Here is a 14,550-nt window from a genome sequence, read left to right as displayed (position 1 = left end):
AATATATGAGATAGACTCATTACATGCAAAGCAAGATAGTTCAAGCCGTGATTTGTCATAATTGTGATGATTATGGCGTACAGCTCATGAAAACCCCAAATCCACAATCTCAGAAAATTAGAATATTACATGCAATCAATAAAACAAGGAGTGTACATAGAACAATATCAGACCTCTGAAAAGTATAAGCATGCATATGTACTCAGTACTTGGTTTGGGCCCCTTTTGCAGCAATTACTGCCTCAATGCGGCATGGCATGGAAGCTATCAGTCTGTGGCACTACTGAGGTGTTATGGAAGACCAGGATGCTTCAATAGCGGCCTTCAGCTCTTCTGCATTGTTCAGTCTCATGTCTCTCATCTTTCTCTTGGCAATGCCCCATAGATTCTCTATGGGGTTCAGGTCAGGCGAGTTTGCTGGCCAATCAAGCACAGTAATCCCACGGTCATTGAACCAGGTTTTGGTGCTTTTGGCAGTGTGGGCAGGTGCCAAGTCCTGCTGGAAAATGAAGTCAGCATCCCCATAAAGCTCATCTGTGGAAGGAAGCATGAAGTGCTCCAAAATCTCCTGGTAGATGGCTGTGTTGACCCTGGACTTAATGAAGCACAGTGGACCAACACCAGCAGATGACATGGCTCCCCAAATCAACACAGACTGTGGAAACTTTACACTGGACTTCAAGCATCTTGCAGTGTGTGCCTCTCCATTCTTCCTCCAGACTCTGGGACCTTGGTTTCCAAATGAGATGCAAAAGTTGCTCTCATCAGAAAAGAGGATTTTGGACCACTGAGCAACAGACCAGGTCTGTTTTTCTTTAGCCCAGGTAAGACGCTTCTGACCTTGTTTGTTGTTCAGGAGCGGCTTGACAAGAGGAATACGACATTTGAAGCCCATGTCCAGGATCCGTCTGTGTGTGGTGGCTCTTGATGCACTGACTCCAGCCTCAGTCCACTCCTTGTGAAAGTCCCCAACACTTTTGAATGGCCTTTTCAGGACAATCCTCTCCAGGCTGCGGTCATCCCTGCTGCTTGTGCACCTTTTTCTTCCACACTTTTCCCTTCCACATAACTTTCTATTAATGTGCTTTGATACAGCAGTCTGTAGGCTTTCCAAATTCTTATGGTCCGTCCGAACCTCAATTTGATGCCGCGCTCCCTCCAGATGATGTCTCCAAGCCTCGAACGCCACTTTGATGGCAAGCAGATCCTTCTCCCAGATTGTATAATTGCGCTCCGAAGGGTTCAGTTTTTGTGAATGGTACGCGCAAGGGAAGAGGGTACCGCTGGGTGTCGTTGCCTGGAGTAACACCGCCCCAATGGCAATGTTGGAGGCGTCCGCCTCCACGACAAATGGCCGTTGCGGGTCAGGATGCTTCAAGATGGGCTCCTTCATGAAGGCTTCCTTCAAAGTCTGGAAAGCCCGTTGTTCTGGAGCGTTCCACTGAAACAGAGTCTTCTTCTGCAGGAGCCGAGTGAGGGGGGCTGTCAAAGCAGCAAACCCAGGGATGAAAGCTCGGTAATAGTTGGCAAACCCAAGAAGTCGCTGAACATCCTTCACACGACGTGGGGGGTGCCAACTCTGCAAAGACTCAACCTTACTCGGCTCCATGGCCATGCCCTCAGGAGAAATGCAGTGACCCAGGAAATCGATGGTCACCCGGTAGAACTGGCACTTCTCCAACTTGGCAAACAGCCGATGTTCTCGGAGTCACTGCAGGACCTGATGGAGATGCTGATGGTGCACCTCACGCGACGAGGAGTAGATCAGGATGTCGTCCAAGTAGATCACAACAAACTGATCCAACAAATCCCGGAAAATGTCGTTCATGAAATGCTGAAACACGGCGGGGGTGTTGGTCATGCCAAACGGCATCACCGTGTACTCAAAATGTCCATAACGAGTACCAAACGCTGTCTTCCACTCATCAACCGGCCGAACCCTGACGAGGTTGTAAGCTCCACGCAGGTCCAGTTTCGTGAAGATCCTAGCCTCCCGGAGTCAGTCCAAGAGTTCGGGGATGAGGGGCAGCGGGTAACGATTGCACACCGTGATGGCGTTGAGTTTCCTATAATCGCAGCAAAGCCGCAATTCGCTGGACTTCTTTTTGACGAAGAGCACGGGTGCAGACACTGGCGAGGATGAGGGCTGGATGAAACCGCGAGCCAAATTCTTCTCCAGAAAGTCCCGCAATGCAGCCAACTCGGGGTCCGACATGGAGTACAAACACCCCACTGGGAGAGGCGCATCAGGGACTAAATCAATGGGGCAGTCATAGGGCCTGTGCGGGGGTAATTGATCCGCCTCTGTCTCGCTGAACACATCAGCAAAGTCGGACAGTTCGGGAGGCAAGGAAACCCCTGGGGAACCCTCCACCTGGCCGGCACAGATATGGCAGGAGTGGTCTACACACTGCAAGCTTGGGAAGGTGACCAAGTTCTGTGACCAATAGATCTGTGGGTCATGCGCCCGGAGCCACGCCAGTCCCAAGACCACGGAGAAATGCAGATCTGAGGTGATATAGAACTGGATGGCCTCCACATGGGAAGTGATGGCCATACATAATGGTTGCATGGCGGCCATAATTGGCCCAGACAGGAGCACTCGACCATTGATAGTCTCCACTAACATGGGCGGTTCCACCGGGCACTGGGGAACAGCCCATTTGGCCACAAATGCTGAGTCCATAAAATTTGTGGTGGCCCCAGAGTTAATTAAGGCATGGACTGGAATCCCCTTTGGCTTGCCAGGAAGGATCAGACGTGCCTCCAATATCAGATGCCGTGGAGGTCCACAGGCAGCATCGGAAAGACATCACTCAGTGTTGTTGTGGGACGCCCGATCTATCACACCGTCTAGATCGGGCTCGGGGCGTTTCCCGACAGAAAAGTAGGGGACTTTCTCGGGGCAGACTCGGTCACTGATGCCCGCTGTCCCTTCTTTGGGCAAAAAGCAGCCAAATGCCCAGGGTCCCCGCAGTAAAAACACAACCCCCCGATCGTCGTCTGTTCATTTCAGTCACCGATAGACGAGACCTGGCAGCACCCAGCTCCATTGACTCCTCCCTTTCAACTGGGGTCTCACGCACAACAGGGGCTGCAGGGGTCTGTGGGGTGGCACGGCGACTCCTTCGCTGCTGCAACCGAGCATCAATCTGCAGGCAGAGATGGATCAGCCCATTGAGGTCTGAGGGAATAGCCACATGGGCCAGCTCATCCAACATCTCCTCCGACAATCCATCCTGGAAGGCATCCACAAGCGCAGCCTCATTCCAGGCGGAATCCTGGCTAAGCAGCCAAAAATCGCTGATATAGCCCTGTAGGGGGTGTTGACCCTGCCTCAGAGCTTTCAGGCGTCGAGTAGCAGTCTGCGTCTTTATAGGGTCCTCATACATCAGACGCATATGATCACAAAACCCCACAAAGATGTCCAACAATGGACTAGGTTGAGCCAGCAGAGGCGTGCCCCAACGAGCTGCATCACCCGAAAGAAGGCTTAACACAAACCCCACCTTATCCCGGTCAGTGGGGAAATCAGCTGCTCTCACGCTGATAAAGAGCTGGCATTGTCCCAGGAAAGCAGGAAACAGTTCTGGATTGGCAGTAAATTTATCCGGCATCGCAACTTGGCATTTTCTCCTGGGTGGGGTGATGGTGGGGGTGCAGCATGGACCTGAGCTTGCAATTGAGCCACCTGAGCTGCCAACAAAGTGAGTTGCTGGGCGAGCTGGGCATTCTCAGCACGTAGCTGCTCCATAATAATAATACGGGGTGGGAGGCTGAAGGCAAACTGTTCTGTACCAGCCTACTACCGGCCCTGCAGAAAAGGCAGGGACAACCCCTTTACAAGAAGGCAAGAGGCTGGAACTAAGCCTGCCAAATTTATGGACACAAAAGCAAACAGAGCAAAAACAAGACACGAACCATGAAACAGGAGCTATTCAAACGGTTGCCTTCAGCAAACCAGCCCTCCCACGCATTCCCCTTTTAAACAGTTCAGGGCGTGGCTTCTCTCTGCCTCCTTCCGAGGTGCCCCATTGCCTTCCTCTGTTTACTCCTGCTTGACTGCCTCAAAAATTAAAAAGAGATTGAACAAGGTGCCCAAAAGCTTACAACAGTAAGTTAAAATACATTAAAACAATAATAAAACCCAAACCCATCACCCATCAGGCCAGGCCGGCTTGTTCGAACAAGTAGGTCTTTAGATCACGTCGGAAGGAGCGAAGGTTGGGCGCCATCCGGAGCTTAACCGGTAAGCGGTTCCACAAATCTGGCGCTCCCACAGAGAAGGACCTCCCCCTGGGGGCCACCAGACGACATTCTCTGACCGGTGGCACCCTGAGGAGGCCCTCTCTGTGGGAGCGCAAAAAGGCTCTGGAGAGTGGTAAGTAGCAGTACAGAACACTGAATGTTATTAGATCCCACCTCTATGACGTCTACACTGAAGAAGTCAACAAGATAGCCTTGAGCGCCACCGACGACAAAAGAGTTGGATTGGAAGATAAGATACACACATGAGCAGACGGCCACTACAAACTACAAAAGTGTTTAAATATATGAAACCATGCCAAGAGGTAAAACAAAGGTTGACATCATCCCTTACAACAACCTGAAGCATCTTACTGTTCTGTACCAGCCTGCTACCGGCCCTGCAGAAAAGGCAGGGACAACCCCTTTACAAACGGCAAGAGGCTGGAATTAAGCCTGCCAAATTTATTAACATAAAACAGCAAAACAAGATACCAACCATGAAACAGGAGCTATGAAACAGGAACTAATCAAGCGGTTGCCTTCAGCAAACCAGCCCTCCCACGCATTCCCCTTTTATACAGTTCAGGGCGTGGCTTCTCTCTGCCTCCTTCCGAGGTGCCCCATTGCCTTCCTCTGTTTACTCCTGATTGACTGCCTCCTGCGTCGGGTGTCCTTGAACAGGGCCAGCTGTGGGTCATCTTCATCCACACTGTCAGGCTCACACAGCTGGGTCTCCGTCGTGACCAGGTGAGAAGGGCCTGGCTGAGGGCTCTCATCAGCAAGATCTTCAACCCCCTCAGCAAGCTCTTCAACACCCACCTCCTCCTCTGAGTCGTCCGACCCAACTGCTGAACCCACAGGCTGACCCTGAATCACAACACTATCCCGCACCGCAGGGCCCTTCCCCCGGGTCTGCCGATCCGGATGCGGTTGGGATGGAAATTGTTCATGAAAAGCGGTCACCAAAGCAGGGGCATGAACGGCGGTCGCGTCTTCCCAGGTGAACTCCTCTGGTCCGTAGCCTTTCCATTCAATCAGGTACTGGAAACGACCTTTCAGCCAACGGGAGTCCCTGATGCTGGCGACCTCGTACTCGGGGGTGCTGTCTCCATCACGAGGTCCTGATGGGGGAGGTTCCGCTCGGCGGAGTGGACAGGCCGGTTGCTCGGGGACCAACAGAGACCGATGAAAAACTGGGTGCACGCGCAGGGAACGTGGCAGAGTTAAGCGATAGGCGACCGGATTGATGACAGCCTCGATTGGGAACGGTCCTAAATATCGGTGATCTAACTTTCTCACCGGCCGTGTTGACGGTAGGTTCCTGGTGGACAACAAGACCCGATCTCCCACCGATAGTGGAGGCGTATCCCGCCTTGACCGATCAGCAAACCTTTTGTAATCGGCCTTGGCCTTCTCTAACTGACGTTGCACCAATCGATGGATCGCCTGTAACTCTGCCATGAAGTTGTTCGCTGCCGGCTCCAGTGAGTCCACGGGAAAAAGGGGGAAAAACCGGGGGTGATATCCCACATTGGCCAAGAACGGTGTCATCTGTGTGGAGGTGTGCTGCGAATTGTTAAATGCAAACTCAGCTATGGCCAGATAGTCCACCCAATTGTTTTGCTGCAGATTGACGTAGCAGCGCAGATATTGTTCCAGGATACCAATGACCTTCTCGGTTCCCCCGTCAGTTTGAGGATGATGCGCGGACGAGAGGCAAATCTTGATATCCAACGCATGCATCAACTCCTGCCAGAAGTGGGCTGTAAACTGCCACCCCATCAGAGACGACTCTATCAGGGAGGCCGTGCAGCCGAAACACCTGTTGAATGAACATACGACTAGTGGTGCGGGCTGACGCTAAGCCGCGACAGGGGATGAAGTGTACCATCTTGGTCAGCATGTCCACCACCACATACACTGTCGTAAAACCAGAGGATGGGGGTAAATCCGTCAAGAGGTCCATGGACACAGCCCCCCAGGGTCTTTTGGGTGTCGGCAAAGGCTGCAGTAATCCAGGTGGGGCCCCTGTTGCTGACTTGGCCTGCCTGCATGGGATGCAGGTGACATAGGACTGGACGTCATGTCAGACTCGGGGCCACCAGAAGGTACGGGAGACCAGGTTCAGGGTCTTGAACAGACCAAAATGCCCCGCCGCCGGGTTATCGTGACACTGGCTGAGGATGAGTCCCCTGAGTGGCCCTCCCGGAATGTAGAGCCGGTCACAATAATACAAGAGTCCATCCATGACCATCCAAGGAGAATCTGGCCCCACCTCCTCCTTCCGCTTAGCCACCCACACCACCTGCTGCTGTGCCTCCCAGATCCGAACCCGTATATCAACCGGCTCCCGCACCGCAGCAAAAGACTCGACGGGGATCACTGTTCTGGGCAGAAGCTTGTCTTCCACTCGGGAATATTCGGGCTTCCTGGACAGAGCATCCGCTTTTTGATTGTGCCCACTAGGTATGTACCGAACCCGGAAGTCGAACCTCGCAAAGAAAAGACACTACCGGATCTGGCGTTGGTTCAAATTCCGAGCGGTCTGCAGGCTTTCCAAATTCTTATGGTCCGTCCGGACCTCGATTTGATGCCGCGCTCCCTCCAGATGATGCCTCCAGGCCTCGAACGCCACTTTGATGGCCAGCAGCTCCTTCTCCCAGATTGTATAATTGCGCTCCGAAGGGTTCAGTTTACGTGAATGGTACGCAGAAGAGGGTACCGCTGGGCGTCGTTGCCTGGAGAAACACCGCCCCAATGGCAATGTTGGAGGCATCCGTCTCCACGACGAACGGCCGTTGCTGGTCAGGATGCTTCAAGATGGGCTCCTTCATGAAGGCTTCCTTCAAAGTCTGGAAAGCCCGTTGTTCTGGAGTGTTCCACTGGAACCGAGTCTTCTTCTGTAGGAGCCAGGTGAGGGGGGCTGTCAAGGCAGCAAACCCAGGGATGAAAGTTCGGTAATAGTTGGCGAACCCAAGAATTCGCTGAACATCATTCACGCGACGCGGGGGTTGCCAACTCTGCAAAGACTCAACCTTACTCGGCTCCATGGCGATGCCCTCAGGAGAAATGCGGTGACCCAGGAAATAGATGGTCACCCGGTAGAACTGGCACTTCTCCAACTTGGCAAACAGCTGATGTTCTCGGAGTCGCTGCAGGACCTGATGGAGATGCTGATGGTGTACCTCACGCGACGGGGAGTAGATCAGGATGTCGTCCAAGTAGATCACGACAAACTGATCCAACAAATCCCGGAAAATGTCGTTCATGAAATGCTGAAACACGGCGGGGGCATTGGTCAGGCCAAACGGCATCACCGTGTACTCAAAATGTCCATAGCGAGTACCAAAGCCGTCTTACACTCATCACCCGGCCGAACCCTGACGAGGTTGTAAGCTCCACGCAGGCCCAGTTTCGTGAAGATCTTAGCCTCCCGGAGTCAGTCCAAGAGTTTGGGGATGAGGGGCAGCGGGTAACGATTGCGCACCGTGATGGCGTTGAGTTTCCTATAATCGCAGCAAAGCCGCAATTCGCCCGACTTCTTTTTGACGAAGAACACGGGTGCAGACACTGGCGAGGACGAGGGCCGGATGAAACCGCGAGCCAAATTCTTCTCCAGAATGTCCCGCAATGCAGCCAACCCGGGGTCCGACATGGAGTACAAACGCCCCACTGGGAGAGGCGCATCAGGGACTAAATCAATGGGGCAGTCATAGGGCCTGTGCCCTATGTAATTGATCCGCCTCTGTCTCACTGAACGCATCAGCAAAGTCGGACAGTTTGGGAGGCAAGGAAAACCCTGGGGAACCCTCCACCTGGCCGGCACAGATATAGCGGGAGTGGTCCACGCACTGCAAGCTTGGGAAGGTGACCAAGTTCTGTGACCAATAGATCTGTGGGTCGTGCGCCCAGAGCCACGCCAGTCCCAAGACCACGGGGAAATGCAGATCTGAGGTTATATAGAACTGGATGGCCTCCACATGGGAACTGATGGCCATACATAATGGTTGCATGGCGGCCGTAATTGGCCCAGACAGGAGCACTCGACCATCCATAGTCTCCACTAACATGGGCGGATCCACCGGGCACTGGGGAACAGCCCATTTGGCCACAAATGCTGAGTCCATAAAATTTGTAGTGGCCCCATAGCCAATTAAGGCATGGACTGGAATCCCCTCTGGCTTGCCAGGAAGGATCAGACGTGCCTCCAATATCAGATGTCGTGGAGGTCCACAGGCAGCATCGGAAAGACGTCGCTCAGTGTTGTTGTGGGACGCCCAATCTATCACACCGTCTTGATCGCGCTCGGGGCATTTCCCGACAGAAAAGTAGGGGACTTTCTCGGGGCAGACTCGGTCACTGATGCCCGCTGTCGCTTCTTTGGGCAAAAAGCAGCCAAATGCCCAGGGTCCCCGCAGTAAAAACACAACCCCCCCAATCGTCTGTTCATTTCAGTCACCGATAGACGAGACCTGGCGGCACCCAGCTCCATTGGCTCCTCCCTTTGAACTGGGGGCTCACGCACAACAGGGGCTGCAGGGGTCTGTGGGGTGGCACGGTGACTCCTTCGCTGCTGCAACTGAGCACCGATCCGCAGGCAGAGATGGATCAGCCCATTCAGGTCTGAGGGAATATCCACACGGGCCAGCTCATCCAACATCTCTTCTATTCCATTCCATTCCATTCCATTCCATTCCATTCCATTCCATTCTATTCTATTCAACCGATGGATACCTGCCGACCAAACCCTGTGTTCTGTACCAGCCTGCTACCGGCCCTGCAGAAAAAGCAGGGACCACCCCTTTACAAACGGCAAGAGGCTGGAATAAAGCCTGCCAAATTTATTAACATAAAACAGACACCAACCATGAAACAGGAGCTATGAAACAGGAACTATTCAAGCGGTTGCCTTCAGCAAACCAGCCCTCCCACACATTCCTTTTAAACAGTTCAAGGCGTGGCTTCTCTCTGCCTCCTTCCGAGGTGCCCCATTGCCTTCCTCTGTTTACTCCTGATTGACTGCCTCCTGCGTCGGGCGTCCTTGAACAGGGCCAGCTGTGGGTCATCTTCATCCACGCTGTCAGGCTCACACAGCTGGGTCTCCATCGTGACCAGGTGGGAGGGGCCTGGCTGAGGGCTCTGCGGAGCCTCAAGGCTATCCTCACAAGCTCTCCAACACCCCCCTCCTCCTCCTCTGAATCGTCCAACCCAACTGCTGAACCCACAGGCTGACCCTGAATCACAACACCGTGGACTTTGGAGGAGGGTTTGCTGAAACATCAGGGGCGACTATACGTACCCACGGGGCCGCTCTGAACCCTTGTGATGACACAGTGTCATGACAACCCTGCGGCGGGGAACTTTGGGTTTTTCAAGACCCTCAATTTGGTGACGCGGACCTTTTGGTGGTCTCGGGTACGGCACGACGTACATGCGTATGTGATGTCCTGCGTGCCGTGCCGACAAGGAAAGGCCACCACGGGCGCACCTCCCGGCCTCCTCCAACCCCTGCCGACGCCAGAGAGACCATGGGGAACAATATCCATGGACGTCTTAACAGACTTGCCGCCGTCCTCAGGGTTTACCACCGTCCTAGTGGTGGTTGATATGTTAACTAAAATGGCGCACTTTATTCCGTGTCGTGTGCTGCCAACGGGCCGGACGACTGCCCGGTTGTTCCTGCAGCACGTCTTCTGTCTCCACGGCTTGCCAGAGTAGTGTCGTATCGTGGTGCGCAATTCACGGCACAATTTTGGAAAAGCCTGATGGCCGCGTTGGAGGTGCAGGTGTGCTTGTCGTCGGCACACCATCCAGAGACCGACGGGGGGACAGAGAAGGTAATCGGCATCCTGGAGCAGTACCTGCGCTGTTTCGTGAACCAGCAGCAGGATAACTGGGCCGATTACCTCTCCCTAGCGGAGTTTGTCTTCAACAACTGCTAACACACCTCCACCCAGACCACCCCGTTCTATGCCAACGTGGGGTACCATCCGCGGCTCTTCCCTCTGGCTCTCTCAGATTCTCCGGTTCCCGAGACCCAGGACTTCCTGTCAGAGTTGCATGCAGTCCAACAATTGGTACGTCGCCAATTGATCCGGGCCAAGGAGGACTATAAACGGTTCGCCGACCGCTCCCGACGGGCAACGCCACTGCTGGCGGTCGGAGATCAAGTGTGGTTATCCACGAGGCATCTCCCGACCGACCGCCTGGTAAAGAAACTGGACCACCGTTGGCCCGTTCCCGATAGAAGCGGTCATCAACCCTGTGGCCTACCGGTTGACCCTGCTGCGCTCCATGCGGATCCACCCGGTCTTCCACCGATCCCTGCTGGTCCTCGAAGCCCCCTTGTGTTGTCTCCGACGCCTGACGGTTCCTGCTCCACCGCCTACACCCGACCAGGATGGCTCAGCAGAGTATGAGGTGGCCAGTATTCGGGACTCCCGTTGGCTTAAGGGGCATTTTCAATATTTGGTCGAGTGGAAGGGGTACGGGCCTGAGGATCTCTCCCGGGTCGATGCTTCCGCAGTTCACGCCCCTGAGCTCATGCGGGCATTTCACGAACAATTCCCATCTCGACCACATCCTGACCGTCAGACCCAGGGGAAGGGCCCTGCGGTGGGGGATAGTGTTGTGGCCCCGACCCCCGCGTTTGTCCTAACCGAGGAAGAGGACTCTGAGGATGATGGGGAGGAACTGGCAAGGCCTCCCTCGCCGGGGCCCTCCTCTCTGGCAAGGCCTCCGTCTCCATCTGTAGGCCGAGAGGAGCAGCCTGGGAGTAGCCAGGCTGGAAGGGAGCTTGAGCAGCTGCAGCAAATACAGTCTAGTGAAGATGACTCATGGCTAGACGTTGCACGTTTGGGCCCTGATGCTACCCCCCTTGCTGTGGTTGTCTGAGGGGAGGCTGCTGGGTCTCCATCATTAGTGGGCCCCTCAGCAGTTGCTGTACATTTGGGTGCGGTGACCAATCTCCTTGCTGTTGTCGTCCTCCCACCAGCTTCTGATCTCCAGGCTTCTGCACCATCCCAAGCTGTTTCAAGGCCTCTATTAGCTGTGGCAAGCTCAGAGATTGTTGGCCTTCCACTTGCAGGGAATCCCAAATCTCCCATTGCTGCAGAGACCCCAGGCTGGGGCTCTCTGTCTCTGTGGGTCTGGAGGGCCTGGCAGGGGATTCCTGGGGTTGGAGGGCTGTCTGGTCTACAGACAAGATTTTCCACTCACCCAAATTCTCAGTGGCAGACGGTCTGGTAGCTCCCCACCCTTCTGCTTTTGAAGTCTTTGGCAGGGCAGTCTTGAGGCATCTGGAGTCTCTGCTTGAGTGGTTCCAGCCTGACGACCAGATAAGCTCTTCTAACTGCTTGTATTCTCCCCAAAACTGAGAGAGCTGCACAAACTCATCTTCGCACAGCATGCTGTCTGTTACTTCCTCCTCAGTAGCTGCCAGGTCACCATCTCCAAGCAGTTTCTCTTTTCCCATGATGAAGATTTTTCCCTGAATCTTTGCCAGCTTCTCTCAAGGCTAGAGACAGTGGCTGGGGCTCAGGACTCCCAGGTTGTTTGAAAAGAAAGTAGATTCTGGCATGATGTCATGGTTCTGATTAGGGAGACAGATCAAAGAACATTCAGGCATCGTTTTTCTAAAAAGTCTATAATAATGAGAACAAAGCATCGGCACTCATGGATGGTTGCCAGAATCTGAATTCTCCTCCCCTGAACATATATCATACACAATTCCCAACCCTAATTACACATCATGAATCACATTCTCCAATTAGTTTAACATACGAAGTTTCACTTCCTTTCTGAAGCGTGCCATCCCTTATTTTATCAAAACATCCAGGTTAACATTCCCCCCCTTCAGTGATTCAAAGCAAAACAGTAAAAGCAAAAGGCTGCCTCTTATATTGTCAGAGCAAAAACATCCAATGTTTGCAGCATTGACAGCCGCAACCGATGATGTTGATTTGGATTCTCACAAGATCGTTAATGTAGCAGATCCAACCAATGCACAAGATGTCGCGACTAAGTGCTACATGGACACTATGAACAAAGTTTTAAAGACTGCAGATATAGTGACAGGCAATCTGTATCTGAGCATTGGTTCAGATACCAACAGACTGCTTGGATGTGCCGATCTAGCAGATGGCAAAAGCTTTACACTTGCACTGGGAAATTTGCAAAACCGGCTACACTTTACCACCGTGCTGCCAGTTACTCTGGAAAGCACACACGGATTTCTGGTCTGTGCCGCTGGCCAAAACATGCGCCAGCTTGGTACTACTGACGTAAAGACCTACAAGGATGTTAGCATGACCAGCCGTCATCTCACAGGCCTCCCAGAGCCCAGCAGTGCACAAGATGCAGTGACAAAACACTATGTGGATAGTATCCTTGATTGCGACATCTACAAAGGCTGTATTGAAATTTTCCTAATGAGCTGGCAGTCAGTCAGCCTAAACATCATTCACATTTCACACGTTAGCTCGCTGGGCTCTGATACAATTTCTCTTACCTCTGGCTTCTGGAAGCTTTCACTTTTTGGCAAAACAAACCAAGATACCAAAATTCAGCTTGTTATAATAGTTTTGCATGAAGGTAAAGACACTGAAATGAGATTAATTGAAAGTTGGTTGGGTATTATACTGATATAATGGCGCCGTCATTAAAGTTAAGACACAGCGCCAGAATAATGATGCTGCTGATTTGAACCAGAGCGTCACATTATTATTTTTTTTATTGAAAAGTTTTACAGTACATTTTAAGTATACTCCATCCCTCCCTCTCCCCCCCACATCCCCACCATCCCACCCTCCCACCCTCCCCCCCAACTTCCCAGAGCTGAAAGCAGGGCATTGCCTCTAACAAGCTTAAACTAAAATATGCTAACCAACTATGAATACACTTTAAATCCTATCGCACTTTAACTCCCCTTATACATAGATAAATAGTAGTACATCTTATAATTCTAATATTAATTCATATGCTAGGTGAAATTTTTTAGTCCCATATTTATTCTGAATATATTCAATCCATCTTCTCCATTCCGAAATATATCTCTGTTGCGATTGTTCTTTCAGGTATGCTGAACTTTTTGCCATTTCTACCAAGTTTGAAACTTTTAAAGTCCACTCTTCTATAGTAGGCAGTTCCTCCTTCTTCCAATATTGTGAAACCAAAAGTCTTGCTGCCGTTATTAAATTCAACATCAATTTAGTTTCTATAACCGTACAATCAGTGATAATACCCAATAAAAATAACTGTGGGGTAAACCTTATCTTTTTCTTAAATATCTTCTGCATATTCCACCAAATTTTAATCCAAAAAACTTTAACTTTTTTACAAGTCCACCACATATGATAATAGGTTGCTTCCTCACAACCACACCTCCAGCATTTAGGCTGATAATTTGGATACATATATGCTATTTTTTTAGGATCTAAGTGCCACCTATACAACATTTTATAAAAATTCTCTCTTAAATTTTGAGCCTGAGTAAATTTTACATTTCTGACCCAAATTTTTTCCCAAACATCCATCGTTATTGGCTCTTGAATATTCTGGGCCCATTTTATCATACAATCTTTGACAAGTTCCGTTTCTGAATCTATTTCTATCAATGCGTTATATATCCTTCTTATATGCGCTTGACTTTGATCTCTAATTTGTTTTACCAAATTTTCATCTGTTGTTGTAATACCAATTTTCTGATCTTCTTTCCATCTAGCTTGTATCTGACCATACTGAAACCAAGTTCGTACTATTTTCCCTTCTTTTAAGATATTAAATGGCTTTAATTGCCATCCATTCCTCTCCAGTCTAAGAATATCTTTATATGCAGTCACATCAAATTTAAATCCCAGACTTATATTTTCTATTGCATGCTTAGGTATTGCCCAAATTGGTATTTTATAATTTAACTTGTATCGATATTTTTTCCAAACTCGCAACAGGGCATACCTTAATATATGTGTCTTAAAGATATTATCCACCTTTTTATCATACAATAAATATGCATGCCAACCATATAATAAATCATGTCCCTCAATATTCAATAATCTTCCTTCTGTTAAATTAAACCAATTACTAATTGATGATAAAACCGCAGCTTCATAGTATAATTTAAAGTTGGGCAATTTAAGACCACCTCTTTCACGTATATCTTGCATTATCTTGAGTTTTACTCTCGGTCTTTTCCCTGCCCAAATAAATTTATTAATGCCTTTCTACCATTCTTCCAAATTTGAATCTTTTTTAAGTATAGGTATCATTTGAAACAAAAATAAAAATTTTGGTAAAACATTCATT

The sequence above is a fragment of the Vipera berus genome, assembly GCF_964194415.1.
Source record: "Vipera berus genome assembly, chromosome: W".
NCBI lineage: Eukaryota > Metazoa > Chordata > Lepidosauria > Squamata > Viperidae > Vipera > Vipera berus.
Note: the sequence above shows the minus strand (reverse complement) of the source record.